The sequence below is a fragment of the Nycticebus coucang genome, chromosome 19, assembly GCF_027406575.1.
Source record: "Nycticebus coucang isolate mNycCou1 chromosome 19, mNycCou1.pri, whole genome shotgun sequence".
Lineage (NCBI taxonomy): Eukaryota > Metazoa > Chordata > Mammalia > Primates > Lorisidae > Nycticebus > Nycticebus coucang.
This window is the reverse complement of record NC_069798.1, coordinates 54866851-54886271: the sequence shown is the minus strand read 5'-3', so window position 1 is coordinate 54886271 and position 19421 is coordinate 54866851. Positions and strand designations below refer to the sequence as shown.

At 44.6% G+C, this 19421-nt stretch overlaps 1 protein-coding gene across 18 annotated transcripts in view; it reads right to left on the bottom strand.

Annotated features, from left to right (window-relative positions):
* Positions 1-19421, bottom strand: part of ZNF532 (zinc finger protein 532) — a 134750-nt gene that overhangs the window by 96658 nt on the left and 18671 nt on the right. The window lies entirely within an intron of this gene.

Genomic DNA, 19421 nt, shown 5'->3' with positions numbered 1-19421 from the left:
AGACAGAGTCTCACTGTACCGCCCTCGGTAGAGTGCCGTGGCGTCACACAGCTCACAGCAACCTCCAGCTCCTGGGCTTACGCGATTCTCTTGCCTCAGCCTCCCGAGCAGCAGGGACTACAGGCGCCCGCCACAACGCCCGGCTATTTTTTGTTGCAGTTTGGCCGGGGCTGGGTTTGAACCCGCCACCCTCGGCATATGGGGCCGGCGCCCTACTCACTGAGCCACAGGCGCCGCCCCGGATATGCATTCTTTTAACTAAAAGACCCAGGTGCTGACAGCTTACTAATTCATCATGACTTTTGAGATACTGAAAGGATCTCGGCTAAACCTGTCACTTTCAATAAACTTCAGGAAAATTCACTATGGCCTCTCTTAAAGTGGCTTATTCAAATAGTTTCATGATGAGAAAACAAGAAAAAAAAAATCCAAGTTTCTTTGCTGTTAGTTGGATATACACTGCCTTTGTTTCCCTACAGGAACATGTTTGGTAAATTCCAATATTTCTAAACTAAGAAATTACTTATTTATCCACATAAATACTGATAACAATGAATTCCTGGCTTAGGAGTACAGTTCACACAGACTTTAGAAGCATTCCTTTGAAATTTTATAAATATACCACGCTTAGAATCTCTACAATTATAGCTTGAAGCAAAGTATTGACTTCCTAAATTTGAAGTGATGTTTTGAGCATAGAAAGGAGAGCTTCAAGGTAATTTTCCTTTGTTACCTGAACAAGCCTTCTAAATTTTTTTTTTTTTTTTTTGTAGAGACAGAATCTCACTTTATGGCCCTCGGTAGAGTGCCATGGCCTCACACAGCTCATAGCAACCTTCAACTCCTGGGCTTAAGCGATTCTCTTGCCTCAGCCTCCCGAGTAGCTGGGACTACAGGCGCCCGCCACAACGCCCAGCTATTCTTTGCTTGCAGTTCAGCTGGGGCCGGGTTTGAACCCGCCACCCTCGGTATATGGGGCCCTCGGTATATGGGGCCCTCGGTATATGGGGCCGGCGCCTTACCGACTGAGCCACAGGCGCCGCCCAAGCCTTCTAAATTTTTATGCCTAAGCCCTAAATCCTGCAAAGACGACTTTGTCCCCCAGAATGCTTGGAACCATCAGCGGTATTTGTTGTTTCTTCCCAAATTCATTTCACCAATGTTTAAAATTTTGAATACGAAAGAAAAAAAAATACTTGAAAACATTTTGTGAGACTTCAGCATTCAAAAACATGGAACAGAAAACAAGTGGCTAGAAATACCAGCTCGTCTGCTCACTTGCTCCCCTCAGTACAGGGCTTGCTTTTGGAACGTTCACTACTGGAAGCTTTTAAGTCTTGTTGCTACAAGGCTTTGAAGTCAGTGGTCCTCAACTGAGGCAATTTCCCACTACCAATGATACTTAGCAATGTCCAAAACCACTTTGGATGTCCTAACCCCGCTATGTGGACACAGACACCTTGCCTGCGTCATCCTGACCTGCACCAACACTTAATCCTACTAATAATGAACCTGCGAACCTGCTTCCCTCTGTCATCCACACCACGGCCTTCCCATACAGGCAGTCCCTGGGTTATGAACAAGATATGTTCTGTGGGTTTATTGTTAAGTTGAACATGCCATGTAAGCTGAAACAGGTACATTTACCTATTACCTATAATTGCCTCTGTTCATAAGTACAAGCTGTCTGTAACTCAGGAACTGCCTGTATGCAGATGGTGGTGAGTCTCTGCCCCAGCCCAAACCTGCCCTGACCCTCTTCCACCAACCAAGGGAGGGGACAAATGGGCTCACCGTGTAGTTATCACAATTGTTCTTTTACTCCAGGATGATACCACTGGCTAAGCGTGCAACAATCCTCACTAGGTAACAAATTTACCAACAATATTTGTAGAACATACAACTTTCATCTGTAAAATGAGCCTGAGAGCATCCCCCAAACTGATCATTCGGAGCATGCCGACTGCTGCTGATTTTAAAAATAAACTCATTTCAGGGCGGCGCCTGTGGCTCAGCAGGTAGGGCGCCAGCCCCATATGCCGAGGGTGGCGGGTTCAAATCCAGCCCCGGCCAAACTACAACAAAAAAATAGCTGGGTGTTGTGGCAGACGCCTGTAGTCCCAGCTACTTGGGAGGCTGAGTCAAGAGAATCGCCTAAGCCCAAGGATTTGGAGGTTGCTGTGAGCTGTGTGATGACGCCACGGCACTCTACCGAGGGCGATAAAGTGAGACTCTGTCTCTACAAAAAAAATAAATAAATAAACTCATTTTAAAGTCCTATTCTTGATATGGAAAACAGAGAAAGAATTAATTACATCAGTTTATCAATTGCGGTATTCTCTTAAAAGCAGGATGGATAGAGCTCTCTGAGTATTTTTCATAAGGCCCACTCTCATTTTTCATTAATTTCATCAAAGACATTAACAGCTTAAAATAATATTTACCCAGCAATGCTCCTCCTGTTACTAAACTTTCCACCAAAAAAAAAAAAAAAAAAAAAAGGGAAAGGATGGGGTCTATAGTCTAGGAATTTGAGCAATGCTAGGTTACACACATACACCCTTCTTTTCTCAAGGCTTCTCTGAGCTTTCCAGTGCTAACATGAACCTCCACTATGAATCTTCAGGATGGGTATCTAGGGCTAGAAACATTAGCCAAGCTTATCTGTCGCTGGAAGTTTTTTGGGGGGAATATTATCTTTGGGATATACTCAAAGCAAAGTTTAAGAAATGATTCACTTAAAAGCCTTGGAACAGAAGCACACATCTATAATCCTAGAGTTTTGGGAAGCTGAGGCAGAAGATCATTTGAGGCCAGGAGTTCAAGAACAGCATAGGCCACAGACTGAGACACCCATCCCCCTACAAAAAATTGAATTTTTTTGTAGTCCCACTACATGGGGGGCAAGGAGTCTGAGGAGCTCATTTTGGGATACAGTGTGAGAGCGTGAGTGAACTGCTTTCTGCCCATTCTTCTGTCAACTCTAACTCCTTTCTGGGGGGTGGCTCCTCTCCAGGCACACCTCTGCATCAACAAAGACGCCTTAAAAGAAAAGAACAAGGGAACAAATTTCCAAACAGGGAAGAACAACAATAACAACAATAATTAAAATGTAAACTAACCAGGTATTGTGGCGGGCATCTGTACTAGCTACTCAGGATGCTGAGGCAAAAGGATCGCTCAAAACCCAGGAGTTTGAGGTTGCTGTGAACTATGACACCAGGGCACTCTACCAAGGGCATCAGAGTGAGACTATCTCAAAAAAAAGTATTTCCCAGGGGGCTCTGCCGTAAGTTTTATGCCACAGAAAGGATCATAAAACCCTTGTTTGGCTGGTGTCTATAAATTCTGCCAAGAAGCAGCTACTTATAATGTAAAATGCACACACAGTGTAAAGAAGAAACACACGGGCGGCGCCTGTGGCTCAGTGAGTAGGGCGCCGGCCCCATATGCCAATGGTGGCGGGTTCAAACCCAGCCCCGGCCAAACTGCAACCAAAAAATAGCCGGGCGTTGTGGCGGGCGCCTGTAGTCCCAGCTGCTCGGGAGGCTGAGGCAAGAATCGCGTAAGCCCAAGAGTTTGAGGTTGCTGTGAGCTGTGTGACACCACGGCACTCTACCCGAGGGCGGTACAGTGAGACTCTGTCTCTACAAAAAAAAAAGAAGAAGAAACACACGGGGCACAGGCCATCTCAGTGTTCACGGGCTTTCAGTGCCATAGCTACATCAGTTTCATGAAGCAAGAAATACCTCCTGGATCTTGACAACAGGAGAAATACTGGCTGACCCAGAGTAGTGGCTTCGAACCTCAAAGATATCTGAGCCTGTCACCAATTAGCTGTAGAAACAATACCTATAAGCCACAGTCCACTGTAGTGGCTAAAAGCAAGGGCTTTGGAGTAAGACAAATTAGAGTGAATTCTGGGCTTTTCCCTTTACAAATTACAAGATTCTAAGCCAGTGACTTAACATCTTTAAAAACTCTACTCCCTCCAAGTACAAAATGGAAATAGTAAGATCTGCCTCACAGAGTTAATGTGAGGATTAAATATAACAATCCAAGTAAGATGCCAACTACAGTACCTGGAGCACAGTAACATGGACCCAGAGTGAGTTATTACTACGTGGTACAACATCCAAACAAGGTCAGTGATAGGACTTAGCACAGACAAAGCCCTGGATGAAATTAAGCCACAACTCTGCTGCTCCTAAATGGGTGTTAACAAGAAAGATGCCGTCATAATTCCCAACAAGTACATGGGCTGGAATAAAGAGCACCCTCGACTAAGTGCCCCTCGCAGACAGGCCACCCTGTAAGGGCTTCTAAGAACAAGACATGCACAACAGATTTTTCCTATCCTCAATGACCTGAAATTAGAGCACTGTGTAACCAAAGATGTTACAGCTCAAACTGAAACTCCAACTCAACAATATCCTAATGCTCAAGATTAGAACAGAAATTTTTTTTGAATCCTGAGCCATCTAATACAAACCATTAAAGCCTAATTACAGTATTACATCAAGTGCTACAGCAGGTGTTTAATCTTTTCCAAAATTAACACTGGCCAGAAAACAGACTTGCATTTTGCCACAGAGATACATACCTAGACATGACCTGCCCCTGTACACAAAGGCTGTGAGAAGCCTCTAATATACATCTGTTTACCCAGGAAAGACCCTGAACGTTCGTCAATCCCGCCAGTCACCTGGCCAAATTCCCTCCCTACAGAGTCTCAGTCCAGTATGTTACACAGACAACCAGCATTTGCCACACACATATTTATGGAGCAAAGACTACAAGCTAAATATTTCGTGATTTTAAGTGAGTAGGGCGCCGGCCCCATATGCCGAGGGTGGCGGGTTCGGACCCAGCCCCGGCCAAACTGCAACCAAAAAATAGCTGGGCGTTGTGGCAGGCGCCTGTAGTCCCAGCTGCTCGGGAGGCTGAGGCAAGAGAATCGCGTAAGCCCAAGAGTTAGAGATTGCTGTGAGCTGTGTGACGCCACAGCACTCTACCCGAGGGCAGTACAGTGAGACTCTGTCTCTACAAAAAAAAAAAAAAAAAAAAAAAAGAAAATAGAAAAAAAGATTCACTTTCTGTATTCCAAAGAGCTCATACACCTTGGGTGATAAAGGGGACAGACTTCACGGTCAGAAAGCACTGGATATCAAGGCCAGTTCCAATGTAGCCGAGGCATATTCATTACATTCTCTGAGCCTCGGGATCCTTGGGCATAGACGGAAAACTAAAACTACCCACAGTTCAAAGCTGTGTGAGGCCTACTCAGATATCCAACGTGGCTCCAGGCCTGGCATGGCAGTGCATGCCTATAATCCTAGCATTTTGGGAGGACAAGGCAGGAGGATCACTTGAGACTAAGAGTTCAAGACAAGCCTAGGCAACACAGCAAGAGCCCACCTCTACAAAAATATTCAAAAATTAGCCAGATGCGGCAACATGCACCCATAGTCCTCACTACTTGAGAGGATGAGGTAGGAGGATGGCTTGAGGCCAAGAGTCTGAGGTTACAGTGAGCTAGGATCTCACCCCTGCACCCCAGACTGAGTGACAGAGCAAGACCCTATCTTTTAAAGAAGAAAAAAAAGACTCCAAAAGTTTCCTTAGCTGGGTTTTCCTGAGGATACCAAGTCACCCTCTAGCTAATCTTGTTGCTTATCTTTTTCACAATCCCACCAAAACTTATCTTTTTCAGAACCTCAACTTGAATCCAATCCTTTCCTTTTATGTATTCTTCCCACCCCTGCCCAACAGTCAAAGCAAGCATTTTGGAAAGAGTATTAAAAATTAAAGACTCTAGGCCAGGTGCAGTGGCTCACACCTGTAATCTTAGCATTCTGGGAGGCCCAGGTAGGTCAATTGCCTGAGCTCAGGAGTTGAAGACCTGCCTGGGCAAGAGCAAGACTCTGTCTCTACTAAAAATAGAAAAACTAAAGAAAATAAATACATAAATAAAAATAGAAATAGAAAAACTAGCCAGGCATGGTAGCTCACACCTGTAATCCCAGCACTGTGGGAGGCTGAGGAGGCAGAATTGCTTGAGCTCAGGAGTTCCAGATTTGCATGAGCAAGAGTGAGACCCCCAACTCATTAAGAAAAAAAGAAAGAAAAGAAAAGGCTCAGCGCCTATAGTTCAGCGGCTAGGGTGCCAGCCACATACACAGGGTCTGGTGGGTTCAAAACCAGTCCAGGCCTGCCAAACAACTACATAGTAACAACAACAAAAAAAATAGCCGGGTATTGTGGCAGGTGCCTGTAGTCCCAGCTACCTGGAAGGCAGAGGCAAGAGAATTGCTTAAGCCCAAGAATTTGAGGTTGCTGTGAGCTGTGCACCCTAGTGAAAAAATGAGACTCTGTCTCAAAAAAACAAAATTAAGAACTCACGTTCAATTCACTTACAAGTAAGCTATTTCTGACAATAATGAATTAAGAGAAAGCTACAAACTAGAACCCTGAAACGGTGTAGGAACATAACAAGTCTGTGCTCAAGCAGATAAAGAGAACAGACAAAAGATTGAAAAAAAAAAGGAAAATCCATCCCAACCACTCAAAAAACCAACCAATAGTTGAAATGCCAGGAAGGCTATGTTAACCAGTGTGATGAAAATGTGTCAAACGGTCTATAAAACCAGTGTATGGTGCCCCATGATCGCATTAATGTACACAGCTATGATGTAATAATAAAAAAAAAACAGTTGGCCAAAAGATGATCATTTTTATATATGAATAAGAGCACATTCTATACAAAAAGGCAGCCTCCGATTTCATTGTCTTTTTTTTTTTCTTGAGACAGAGCCTAGGCTAGAGTACAGTGGCGTCAGCCTAGCTCACAGCAACCTCAAACTCCTCAATTCCAGCCATCCTCCTGCCTCAGCCTCCTTGAGTAACTAGAATTACAGGCTCCTACCAGGCTGATTTTTTCAATTTTTAGTTGAGACAGTCTCACTCTTGCTCAGACTGGTCTCAAACTCCTGAGCTCAAGCAATTCTCCTGCCTCAGCCTCCCAGAGTGTTGGGATACAGGCGTGAGTTATCCTGCTCAGCCCAATTTCCTTGTTTTTTTGTGTCCAGCCTGTTAAACTTGTCTAATAAACACATGTAGCTCATTTCTCACTTTACTCATTCAATTAATGGTTTTGTCAATGTCTGAGCAAAGGCAGCCACAAGATTTTGCTTACAGTGACATTCTCTAGAAAGCACTGATTTTTTTTTTTTTTGAGAAACTTTCTTGCTTCCAGTAGACTGCCGTGCATAGCTCACAGCAAACTCTAAGGCTCAAGCAATTCTCTTGCCTCAGCCTCCCAAGTAGCTGGGACAACAGGTACCCACCACAACATCTGGCTATTTTTAGAGATGGGATCTCGCTCTTCCTCAAGCTTGTCTCCAACTATGAGCTCAAGCGATCTACCTGCCTCAGCCTCCCAGAGCATTGGGATTACTGGAGTGAGCAAAGCATTACTTTTTTGTTGTTGTTGTTGAGACAAAGTCTCATTATGTCGCCCTCAGTAGAGTGCCATAAAGTCACAGCTCACAGCAACCTCTAACTCATTCTTAAGTGACTCATGCTTAAGTGATTCTCTTGCGTCAGCCTCCCAAATAGCTGGGACTACAGGCATCCACCGCAATGCCCAGCTATTTTTCTGTTGCCCGGGCCGGGTTCGAACCTGCCACCCTCAGTGTGTGTGGCTGGCGCCCGTAACCAAGCCACAAAGCATTACATTTTAAAATGAGAAATACCGAGGCGGCGCCTGTGGCTCAGTGAGTAGGGCACCGGCCCCATATGCCGAGGGTGGCGGGTTCGGACCCCGCCCCGGCCAAACTGCAACAGAAAAATAGCCCGGCGTTGTGACGCGGGCCTGTAGTCCCAGCTCCCCGGGAGGCTGAGGCAAGAGAATCGCTTAAGCCCAGAAGTTAGAGGTTGCTGTGAGCCGTGTGACGCCACGGCACTCTACCCGAGGGCGGTACAGTGAGACTTTGTCTCTACAAAAAAAAGGGGCGGCGCCTGTGGCTCAGTGAGTAGGGCGCCGGCCCCATATGCCGAGGGTGGCGGGTTCAAACCCAGCCCCGGCCAAACTGCAACAACAAAAAAATAGCTGGGCGTTGTGGCGGGCGCCTGTAGTCCCAGCTACTCGGGAGGCTGAGGCAAGAGAATCGCTTAAGCCCAAGAGTTAGAGGTTGCTGTGAGCCGTGTGACGCCACGGCACTCTACCCGAGGGCAGTACAGTGAGACTCTGTCTCTACAAAAAAAAAAAAAGTGAATAATGGACGTGTGGCGTCTGTGGCTCAAAGAGGTGGGGCGCTGGCCCCATATACTGGAGATGGTGGGTTCAAACCCAGCCCTGGCCAAAAACTACAAAAAAAAAGGTGCATAATGGACCATATAACACGTTCTGTCTCAAAACTTCCCCAGTGACCCATGTGACAGATTTAATCCATGTGTCTTCCTAAAGTAAAAAACAAAACAGAATAAAAACACTGGGCGGCGCCCATAGCTCAAGCAGTAGGGCACCAGCCCCATATACCCAGGTGGGTTAAAGCCCAGCCCCGGCCAAAACTGCAAAAAAAGAAAAAAAAAACACGCTGACTAAAGTTTTCCAGTCTCTTACAGTTCAAACACGTAATATACCGAACTCCTTCCTACAAACCCAACTTCTGATTTGGCCCAGGCCCCTGTGTAACACCTTCCCCAGGATAGCTGGACCCAGGCACTCAGTGGTGGCCAGTTTCACCTTGTGCTGAAGTAGTGTGATTAGACATTTCCAACACTGTCATCTGAGGTGGCTCTAGTAACCCCCATTCTAAGGAAAAGTCCCAAGTTACCTCGAATCTTTATCAGGCATGGGGGCAGAAACAGTCTCTCGCTAGATAGGAAATCCCTGAACTAAACGTGGCAGTCACTCTGATGTGTTCATGTAAGGCCTGACAGTCTTCACGAGTCACACAACAGGTACCTGAATCTCATCTCAAAATTACCTTCTGTCTCATCAGACTACAAGCAGCAAGGAGTCGGTGGGATCAAGATACCAAAGCTGGGCGTGGCGCCTGTTGCTCAGTGAGTAGGGTGCCGGCCACATATAATAAGGCTGGCGGGTCTGATCCCCGCCCAGGCCTGGTGAACAACAATGTTCTGCAACCAAAAAATAGCCAGGCATTGTGGCAGGCGCCTGTAGTCCCACCTACTTGGGAGGCTGATGCAAGAGAATTGCTTGAGCCCAAGAGTTTGATGTTGCTGTGAGCTGTGACGCCACATTACACTACCAAGGGCAACAAATTGAGACTCTGTCTCAAAAAAAAAAAAAGATACCAAAGCTGGAACAAAGCAGGAAGGTAAGAAGAGAAATAAACCTAGGACCCAGGCAGATCCCAAGAACCAGAAATCAGTGTTCAAGCTACACCTGGCCGTCGAGGACCAGGTCTAGCCCTACTTGCACTCGCTGCTAGCAGCACGTACCAACCCAAGGGGTGAGCCCCTGTGAAGTCAGTCAGGCATGACTGGGGAATCAGATCACTCTGCCAGCAGAGAGGAAGCAAGTCAGGCAGAGTCGAGACCCCTGCTACTAAAAGTGACAGTCCCTGGACCAGTGTGCATTCAGAAATGCACAACACTGAGGCCACCGCAGCCCTGCAGAATTATTAATCTGTATTTTAACAAGATACCCAGAGGATCTGTATGCAAATTAAAAGTATGAGAAGTGCAGTCTGGACAACAAAGGCACCTAAGACCCCACCAGGGACCCTGGACAACAAAGGCACCTAAGACCCCACCAGGAACCCGGGCGACAGGTATGGGACATGAGCAGCAGCTAGGAGCTTTTACAGGGGAAAAGTAGTAAGAAGCAGTGCAGTCGGGGAAGAACTTCAAAGCCGGCCCAATCCTGGTTCAAATCCAGGGTCAATCACTTACGGGCAGAGCAAATTTTGGTTAATCAGTCAACCTCTCTGCGTCTCCGGAGGAACTTTTAGTTACAACCTCACGGGGGACAGTGATGCAAGGCATCCAGCACGCATAAACTCTGTTATTCCCTTTCCATCATGAAGCAGATGCCAATTCAACAGCTCTGTGAGGACTCTGATTGAGACAGATGAATTAGGAACACCTGGGAGAGAAAAAGGGCCCGCGCTAGAGAAGTTTCTTACAGTTATCACACTTTCCTTCCAAAGGAGGGGCTCTCTATCAATAATTATGAATACTGCAGGGCACCAGAGAAATTTCATTGCTAAATTTATTTAATGTCCATCCAACATTCCAGACCAGCACTATCCACTAGAAATATAATGCAAGCCACGCAAATAGTTTTACATTTTCTAGTAGCCACATTTTTTAAAAGAGGGGGAAAAAGGGATGGGAGCAAAATAAATTTAACAATTGTATTTAACCAAAATATCCAGAGTATTATTAGTTCAATATAAAAAGCTAATGAGATATCTTCTGTCAAAACCTGGTGTGTATCTTATACTTTGAGCTCATCTCAATTAGGGCTAGCCATGTTTTCACTGCTTGGTAGACATGTGGCTACTTGGCCACCATACTAGACAGAGTGATTAGAGATAAAATAATTATTTGTAGATCTCTCAGATCCCTGCTCCACTCAATCTTCTGTCCAGCCCCAATCCTAGCGTGCAAACCATGAGTATCTACCCAGCCACTGTCAAACATGGGAAGCAAAGTGTCCAGGAAAAAGACAGAAACCCAGGCTTTTGCTAACCCAGCATATTTTCACAATCAAGTTTTTGTTATGTTTTAAACTTTAATCAACATAAATTATACCAACAGACAACCTTAAGTTCAGCCACTCAATGGTTGGGCTCAATTTTTCTGGGAGCAAAGAAGTTCAAGTCCAAAACTTGGACAAGACTCTCCAACTACAAAGCAAAGTACAGCCAAGTAGGAACAAGCATCCACTACCCCCATGCCTACATTTCACCTACTTTTAACCAGATGTAGGGCAGCTGTAACTGAAGCCCTGATGTGAGGCGGGAGGCACACACACTGTGCGTGTTTTCATGGTCAAAAACAAACATCTACTTGCAAATGAAGTAAGGCAGGACAGGAGACACAATGCCCTCTAAGAAAGAAAAAGAGAAAAAAAAAAAATGCTGGGGCCAAGACCATTCTCCTCAAGCAGAGACGGAAGAACACAGAATAGGTACAATTTTAGGACTTACCCCTCCGCCAAGCACTGGATGTGTATTTACGCCTCATATGGCTTAGAATTTAAGTAACTTGTTTAAGGTCCCAGGGCTACTAAGTGGCAGAACACAGGTTTATATCATGATGTGTAGGCAAACAGGTGTGTGTTGTTGTTGAGAGCTAGGCAGAGGCAACCAAAAATCTAATCTCTGTGGCCTTACTACTCAGATTTAACTGAACACTCAGCATCATCAAGTTTGCAAACTGACCCTTCCGTTCTTGCTATGTTAAGTCAGCGAGACGGCTAAGGACCAGCTTGTCCATAAGTACCTGTGTGAGGCTTAATTCGATTAACTCATGCTGGGCAGCGCCTGTGGCTCAGTGAGTAGGGCGCCGGCCCCCGTAGGGTGGCGGGTTCAAACCCAGCCCCAGCCAAACTGCAACAAAAAAAAGCCGGGCATTGTGGCAGGCACCTGTAATCCCAGCTACTTGGGAGGCTGAGGCAAGAGAATAGCCTAAGCCCAGGAGCTGGAGGTTGCAGTGAGCTATGTGATGGATGCCATGGCACTATACTGAGGGAAATAAAGTGAGACTCTTGTCTCTACCAAAAAAAAAAAAAAGAGAGAAAAGAGAGAGACGATTAACTCATCGTTTGGGGTTCATATGATACAAGGATAATGAAAACGAATGAACTGGATTAAATACCATCCAAACACTTACAAATCTGGAAGGCAGGGAGTCAGGGCAGTGGCCTGACATTAGGAGCGCAGAGTGCTGAGTTCTAGTTTCAAACTTGCCATGAACTATCTGATGGCCCCTGTCCCCCAGTTTGGGCTCAACGTAGAAAATGAAGATCCTTTCAAACAGATAGTTTTTGAATTTTCTAAACTCTTAAGTTTTTCAACAATCTAATTGTTACAATTCATATCCTTAGAAATAATTTCTTCCTCACAGAAGAAAATGATAAAATCAATACCCATTACCAGCACCATGAGTTAGCCTTTAGAAAGGAGGAGTCTGTGTCCCCAAAAGCAAAGGCTGATGTGGAGAAAATAGTCAAGAACTTCAACACCCCATTTTATCATTAGGTCTCTGTAGATCTGAAAGCTCTAATTATGTAAAGTTGTAGTAACAGACTGAAAACAATTTATAAAAACTGCATGTTGAGGCTGGATGCAGTGGCTCATGTATGTAATCCTAGCACTCTGGGAGGCCAAGCGGGTGGATCACCTCAGCTGAGGAGTTCAAGACCAGCCTGAACCAGAGTGAGACCCTTCTCTAAAAATAGCTGGGCACTATGACAGTTACTCGGGAGGCTGAGCCAAGAAGATCACTTGAGCCCCAGAGTTTGTGGTTGCTGTGAGGTGTGACACCACGGCACTCTACCAAGGGTGTGACAAAGTGAGACTGTCTTAAAAAAAAAAAACGCCTTGGGAGGGGCGGCACATGTGGCTCAGTGGGTAGGGCACTAGCCCCATATACCAAAGGTGGCGGGTTCAAATCCGGCCCCAACTGAACTGCAACAAAAAAATATGGCCGGGTGTTGTGGCAGGTGCCTGTGGTCCCAGCCTCCATCACCTGGGCCCAGGAGTTGGAGGTTGCTGTGAGCAGTGTGATGTCACAGCACTCTACTGAGGGCGATAAAGTGAGACTCTGTCTCTACCAAAAAAAAAAAAAAAAAAAAAACATTGGGGGCCCTAAAGACCATCTTTAAAGAGGAATCCTTAGCAGGGAGTGTATTAGAGTCAACTAAAATAGACACTCTTTGAGTTTGTCAAAAAATAACTCATTTCTGTCTCCAAATTTAAACAGAATTTGCTCTCCCCCCCCTTCTAAAACAGCCAGAGTTTAGAACTTCCTACATGTAGATGATGATTCAAAGAATCCTTTAAACTGTATTTATTTATTGTTGGAACAAAAGATTCTTCTTGGCACCACTTTCGATTTGCTTTGATTTTCTCACCCTTTTCAAAGAGTACACAAACCTCTCTCCATCCCTTCTGTCCCATCTGCATCCTCACCCTAGAGACCAGTGAAATTGTTCGGGTCTTCCCGACATGCTATTTCTGATGCAGACACAGATTCTCTTCTCTGTGCTGACTAAAGTCAGGAAAATCTCTACTGCACATTCTCACTTCAATGACAGTCATCAACTGTCACCTCTAATGAGCACCATGAGTTCTCTTTGCTGCTGCCACCTCTGGGAACCTTCTGCTCTTCATACCCCTAAAACAACTTCCACATCACCCCCTATCCACCAGTGGTGCCCCAACCCCCAAGGCAGAATAGCACAGTGATAAGAGCATCCTTCAAATCCTGCCTCTACTACCATTTATGAGCCAGGGACTTTGGCCAGGGTCTCTGCCTCAGTTTCCCCAACAAGTACCATGGGGATAAGAGCATACAGCTCATCTTGTTGTTCCATATTAAATGAGACAACAGAGTAAATGAGCATGATAGTGCACATTCATAGTCCCAGCTAATCCAGAGGTTGAGGAGAGATCGCTTGAGGCCAGGAATTCAAGTCTAGCCTGGACAACATAGCAAGACCCCATCACATAAAAAAAGAAGATAACAAAAGTAAAAGGCCACTACCCTCTGCACTGCACAAATGTTAACTACTAATAGCATCTGTGGGCATGTGGTAGAGACAGAATCTGGCTACACTGTCCAAGCTGGTCTTGAACTTCAAATGATCCTCTGGCCTCAGTCTTCCCAAGTGCTGGGAACAAAGGCATGAGCCACTGCACCAGTCTCATTTTCTATCTTTCTGGAAATGTTATGCCCCCCAACTTCCTGAAGCACGTATTTTAAGTCCTTTAGCACCTCTCTCCCTTTCACTCATGGTTTTCACTCTTAGAGGGCCCAAACTCTACCCTCTTTACTTCTTTCTTCTACCCTTTCCTGCATGCTAATTACTTGTAGTCGAGAGGTCCAGAACAGCCCACAGAACTTCAGATGGACGGACAAAGCCTAGAGGCTAACAGCAGCTCCCCCAGATCCATTCGGCCTTCTGAATTTGCTATCTCAAAGCTGCAGCTTCAGCCTGCCACTGGGGAGGCAGCCTCAATGCCTCCCTCTCCGTCCCTTCCCTAATCCAGTCAGGCACACGCGTGGCCCTCAAAGCAGCCACTACCTGCCACCCCCTCCCCTTCAGTGTTCTGAAGGAACACTTCAGATCAGTGATTTTCAACCGGTGTGTCACGCCCCACTCATGTCCCACAAGAGGCTCTTAGCTATGCCATGAAAATTTTTAAAGATCATGAATTAAGGCCATACTCTATGGCCTGTCATCCTAGCACTCTGAGAGGCCAAGGAGGGTGGATTGCTTGAGCTGAGGAGTTTGAGACTAGCCTGAGCAAGAGCGAGAACCCCATCTTACCCAAAGAGTTTGAGGTTGCTGTGAGCTATAATGCCCCAGCACTCTACCCAGGGCAGTAGAGTAAGACTCTGACCAAAAAAAGTCATTAAATTATTTTCGAAAGAAGTTCAAAGTTCTTCAAGGGCACTGGCGTTAGGCACCCATTCATATTCCCATCATAGCTTCTGGAAGCTCCTTCCCACCAGGATTTTCCCTTTGGTGTCATTTCCCCTCTGTATTCCCAGTGCCCAGCATAATATCTGGTGATTAGTGAACACTAGGTTATCTCTTAAATGGCTGCAATAATCCCCAAATTAATCGCTTCCCATTTCTTGGGCTATCCTCCCTCTACACTACCCTCGTCTCCATCTCTCAAACAGCTTTCAAGATCTGTTCTTCCCAACCCTGAAAGCTATTTTATCCTTAAAAAAAAAAAAAAATCTGCTTCCAAAATCTCCCTTTCACTGCCTTGATATTGGTTAAATATTTTTAGTTCCTTAACCATTAGAAAAGCTGAATAGTAACTTCAACTATGAAAACACCACCATTATTTTGGCAGTCAATAAAACAAATTATAATTAAGAAGCTGTTTACACACAACTAAGATTTCAACAAAGGTCTTTAATATTACCTTCCAAAATTTCAATTCTATTATTGTTTGGGGTTTTATTGAACCTGAAGACAAATGTAAAAATTAAACTGCCAAATGTTTCTGAAGAGATTAAAAATAACTGCTATGGGAAATAACGGACATTTTACCACTGGCAGTTTTTGTTTCCACTTTCGGCTAATTCCGATTAGTTCAGGGTTATAAAGCATGTCATCCCATTAGCGAGTGTTCTATTATCACCATCATCTCTCGTGTGCCTTCAGACAACCTTCACTACAATCTCTTTCTTGGGAAGTCTTAACTGCAGCTAACCAGGTTAACTCTTTTCTGAGAGTTACAATAAGATTATTTTCATTCAAACTTTTAATTCCTACGTATGTACCATATGACCTAGACGTCTCAATTTTAAGTATAGTCACGCAATGGATAATGATGTTTAGGTCAATAATGGCCTGCATAAAATAATGGTGGTCCCAAAAAATTATACCATACTTTTCTGTACCCTGTCTATGTTCAGGTAGGTTTTGATACACATATACTTACCATTGTGTTACAACTGCCTACAGTACTCCAGACAGTAACATGTGGTACAGGTTTGTAGCCCAGGAGCAACAGGCCATCCCATGTAGCCTAGCTGTGGCAGGGTATACCACCTAGGTTTGTGTAGGTATACTCCACAGTGTTCACATGATGATGTAATCACCTAACCATGCATTTCTCACATCCTACCCCACCATTGTTACTTGACTCATGACTGTGTTTACCTAAGAGAAATAAAAACTTATGGCTGGGTGCAATGGCTCACGCCTATAATCCTAGGAGATGGATGCAGGAGAACTGCTTGTGGCTAGGACTCTCAGACCAGCCTGAGCAAGAAGAAGATCCCCTGTCTCTACTAAATATAGAAAAATTAGCTAGGCATTGTGGAGAGAGCCGGTAGTCCCAGCTACTCAGGAGGCTGAGGCAGGAGGATCACTTGAGCCCAGCACACTGAGGTTGCTGTGACCTAGGCTGATGCCATGACACTGTAGCCTGGGCAAATAGGGTGAGACTCTAACTCAAAAATAATAATTATTATATTCACATAAAAATCTGTACAAAAATGTTTATAGCAGCTTTATTCACAATTACCAAAAACTGGAAACATCCCTAATGTCCTTCAACCAGTGAATATGAATAAGCAAACTGTGGTATATCCATACAGTGGAATACTACTCAGCATTAAAAAAGAACCAAGCATCAACACACAGAATATGGATGTATCTCAACTATACTTTGCTAAGTGAAAGAAGCCATTCATATAACATTCTAGGAAAGAACAAACTCTAGAGACAGAACAATATCCCTATAGCGGGTTGCCAGCAGTAGGTTTGGGGAGAAAAAGCAGCAAAAGGCATTTTTTGGTGTGCTGGAACTATCTTCTATCAACTGTGGTAGTGGATAAATGACTCTTTACCTAGGTCAAACCCGCAGAATTGTATTATCACTGAGTGAATTTTACTGTATATAAATTTTAAGATTAAAAAAGTTAATTCTGAGTGGCACCTGTGGCTCAAAAGAATAGGGTGCCAGCCCTATATACTGGAGATGGCAGGTTCAAACCCGGCCCCAGCCAGAAACTGCAGACAAACAAAAAAAAAAGTTAATTCTTTAATCATGACTTGGTTAAAGATCATCCCTAAAATACAACTAACACGAAGGTGTGCACTTGTGTAACATTTTACCACAGCAGCTGCTGCTGTACTTAATTGATGGTCTGGGCATCAGGCAGAGATGTTAGGGGAATGGAGCCGTCACTGGCAACCTTTTTGAGGTTCCACACAAGGGTGACCACCACTCCAGCTGCAAACAGCCAGATGGAATTCCACCAAGGCTGTAGGAAAGGTTATTCAAAACCAACTGAAGAAGACAGACTGTACTTCCCAGCAAAGCCCAAAAAAGCATTTCAAAGGAAGAAATAAACTGGGTATAGGAGAACACAAATCCTAAAAATTCTAACCCACGACCAAAGGCATAAGCTGAAAATTCCACTTACATGTTGACTACCTCCTTCCTAGACCTTCTTTACATGTGATTCAAGGTGGGTGGAGGCAGGGAAAAGAAAGACCCACGCCTCACATTCCTGAACCAGGTTAGGCTGAGAATTCTAAAAGCCCCTGGATCCAGTTCTTTAACATGGAAAAAATGACTACACAGGCAAGTGATAAAAAACAAGCAGGTCTCAACACCAAGTTACGCTTTCTTTCCAGTGTACTCTTCTCAGCTAAACCCACACATTCCTGCTCCACAAGGGATGGCCTGCAGGTCGTCCTTGGAAACTGTTGCAGGTCCGCCCCGCCCTAAGTATGATTGCCGGGGTTCCCTCCTGGCTCTCCCAGGAAGGAGCATGCCCTTTCTTACTCCCACATGCACATTGGCATTTCCTAGCCCAGAAGCTTCTCAGCTCCTCTCTGGGGGAGACCTGGGCCTGCTACATTGTTACCTCCCTGTGAGATCACCACCTGAGACAAGCTTCTATCAAGCTCATGATTACTGCCCTGGAGAACCAGCTCTCCAGCCTTCCACAGCATCTGCAGCTGGAAAGACTGGTCTAAATTGCAAAACAAATGCTATTTTCAGGAGACTTCTGGGGGGGAGGGAGAGTAACAAAGCTAAAAACCACCAAGAGAGCAAACCAGAACATTCCATGACATGCAATGCCTTACAAAGAGATTTTTTTTTTTAAACATATTTTTAAGAACCAGCCAGTGCAAGGGGTTGACTGTCCATAAATAAAAATCACTGACTCTCAAAAAAGACAACAATGAAGGACCGAATGATAAAATGCCGTATTGTATTAAGCTAATTAAGGTTTATCATATTAGCCATCTGAGTTTTAGTTGGCACCAGAAAAGCAAGAGCAGCAGCACATCATGCAACATGGATTTGGATCTGCTTTGCAAGCATATTTCTGCCACACTCATACACAGAACCTCTGGCAGTCAAAAATGATGTAGAATTGAAAACCAATTTTAGCACAGTGATTTGTAAAGAATTTTGTTCCATCATGTAGGCTATTTACTGGTCTATCCGTCTGAGATTACATTTATCTCTATTAAATACTACGTAAAGTATTCTGAGCTGCCCATGCCCTCTTGTTTCCCTTTTGCCAGTTTTATCACACAGTGGATGTTCTGTAGCTAAATGAAAAACATCTTAACAATAAAAACCCTTGCATACTTGACATCCTTCACTGCAGATATTCTGCCCACCAACTGCCAGCACACAACTTAACCAATTCTAAGATCCTCGGCATTGCTGAAAAGACTATTCTGCTCAACACAGAGAAGAACAAAATGCCCACTTCAAAGCAGGGGAAAAATTTATTTTCAATCATGTCTTCTATGAGCTCCTCTTGACTGTACTTTCACCAAAGCAGCAGAAAGGCAGAACCAGTTCTATCTGTTGCTGAGATCATATTGGATATGATTCTAGAGCTGCTGGTTTCCTGTTTGGGGAAGTTGCAGTTCTTTTCATAAGGAACCCCAAGGCAGAATGTTTAGTGTTGCCCTGTAAGCTCCCTCAGCCTTTGTTCTTTGCTGCATTCTTCTCTCCAACCTTTGGTTTTGGAGGGTGCGTTAAAAATGCCAGCTCAGATCTAACTGCAACCTTTTAAGGAGGCATTAGACATTTTCTACCATCCTCTATAGCATGACTTTGAGTTAACAGGCATCTTTTCACAGATGAAGCCAGACTACCCAGTCTCTTCCTGGTATTACATTAATATTCCGCATTAAAATGTATGCCACAAATAATCCAATGGCAAACTCACCGTCAACAGCCCCCAAAATCAATAAAAGACATTCCACCACTTGACTCGGAGGGAAAAACCTTTCAGGTTAACACAGAGAGCAAGATAAAAGAAAAGTGATGAATGAACAAAAGGCAAATCTACCTTCAGACTCCTCAAATCCTAAAAAGGTGGCTAGGCTGCCTCGATTTGGTGAAGCCCTTCCTTTATCTCATAATCTCGAGAAAATGCCACATGTGTACCACTTTGGTCGTATGCAAAACAGTGCATTCTCCACAAGGCCCTGACGCCTACCTTTCTCTAAACGCCCTTGTTTCCAGGCCTGACTCTTGCGATTGCCCAGACACATGCGATTTAATGAGGGCATTTCACCTTGATAGCAATACCATCATAAAGTCACTCTAATCCCATTACACTGGGATAACATTAGGTGTATTTTTCTCCACTCTGCACCCAATTTTATCTCCAGGGTAGCAATCCACTGCCAGTCCGTGTCTGAATGGATCTGCAAA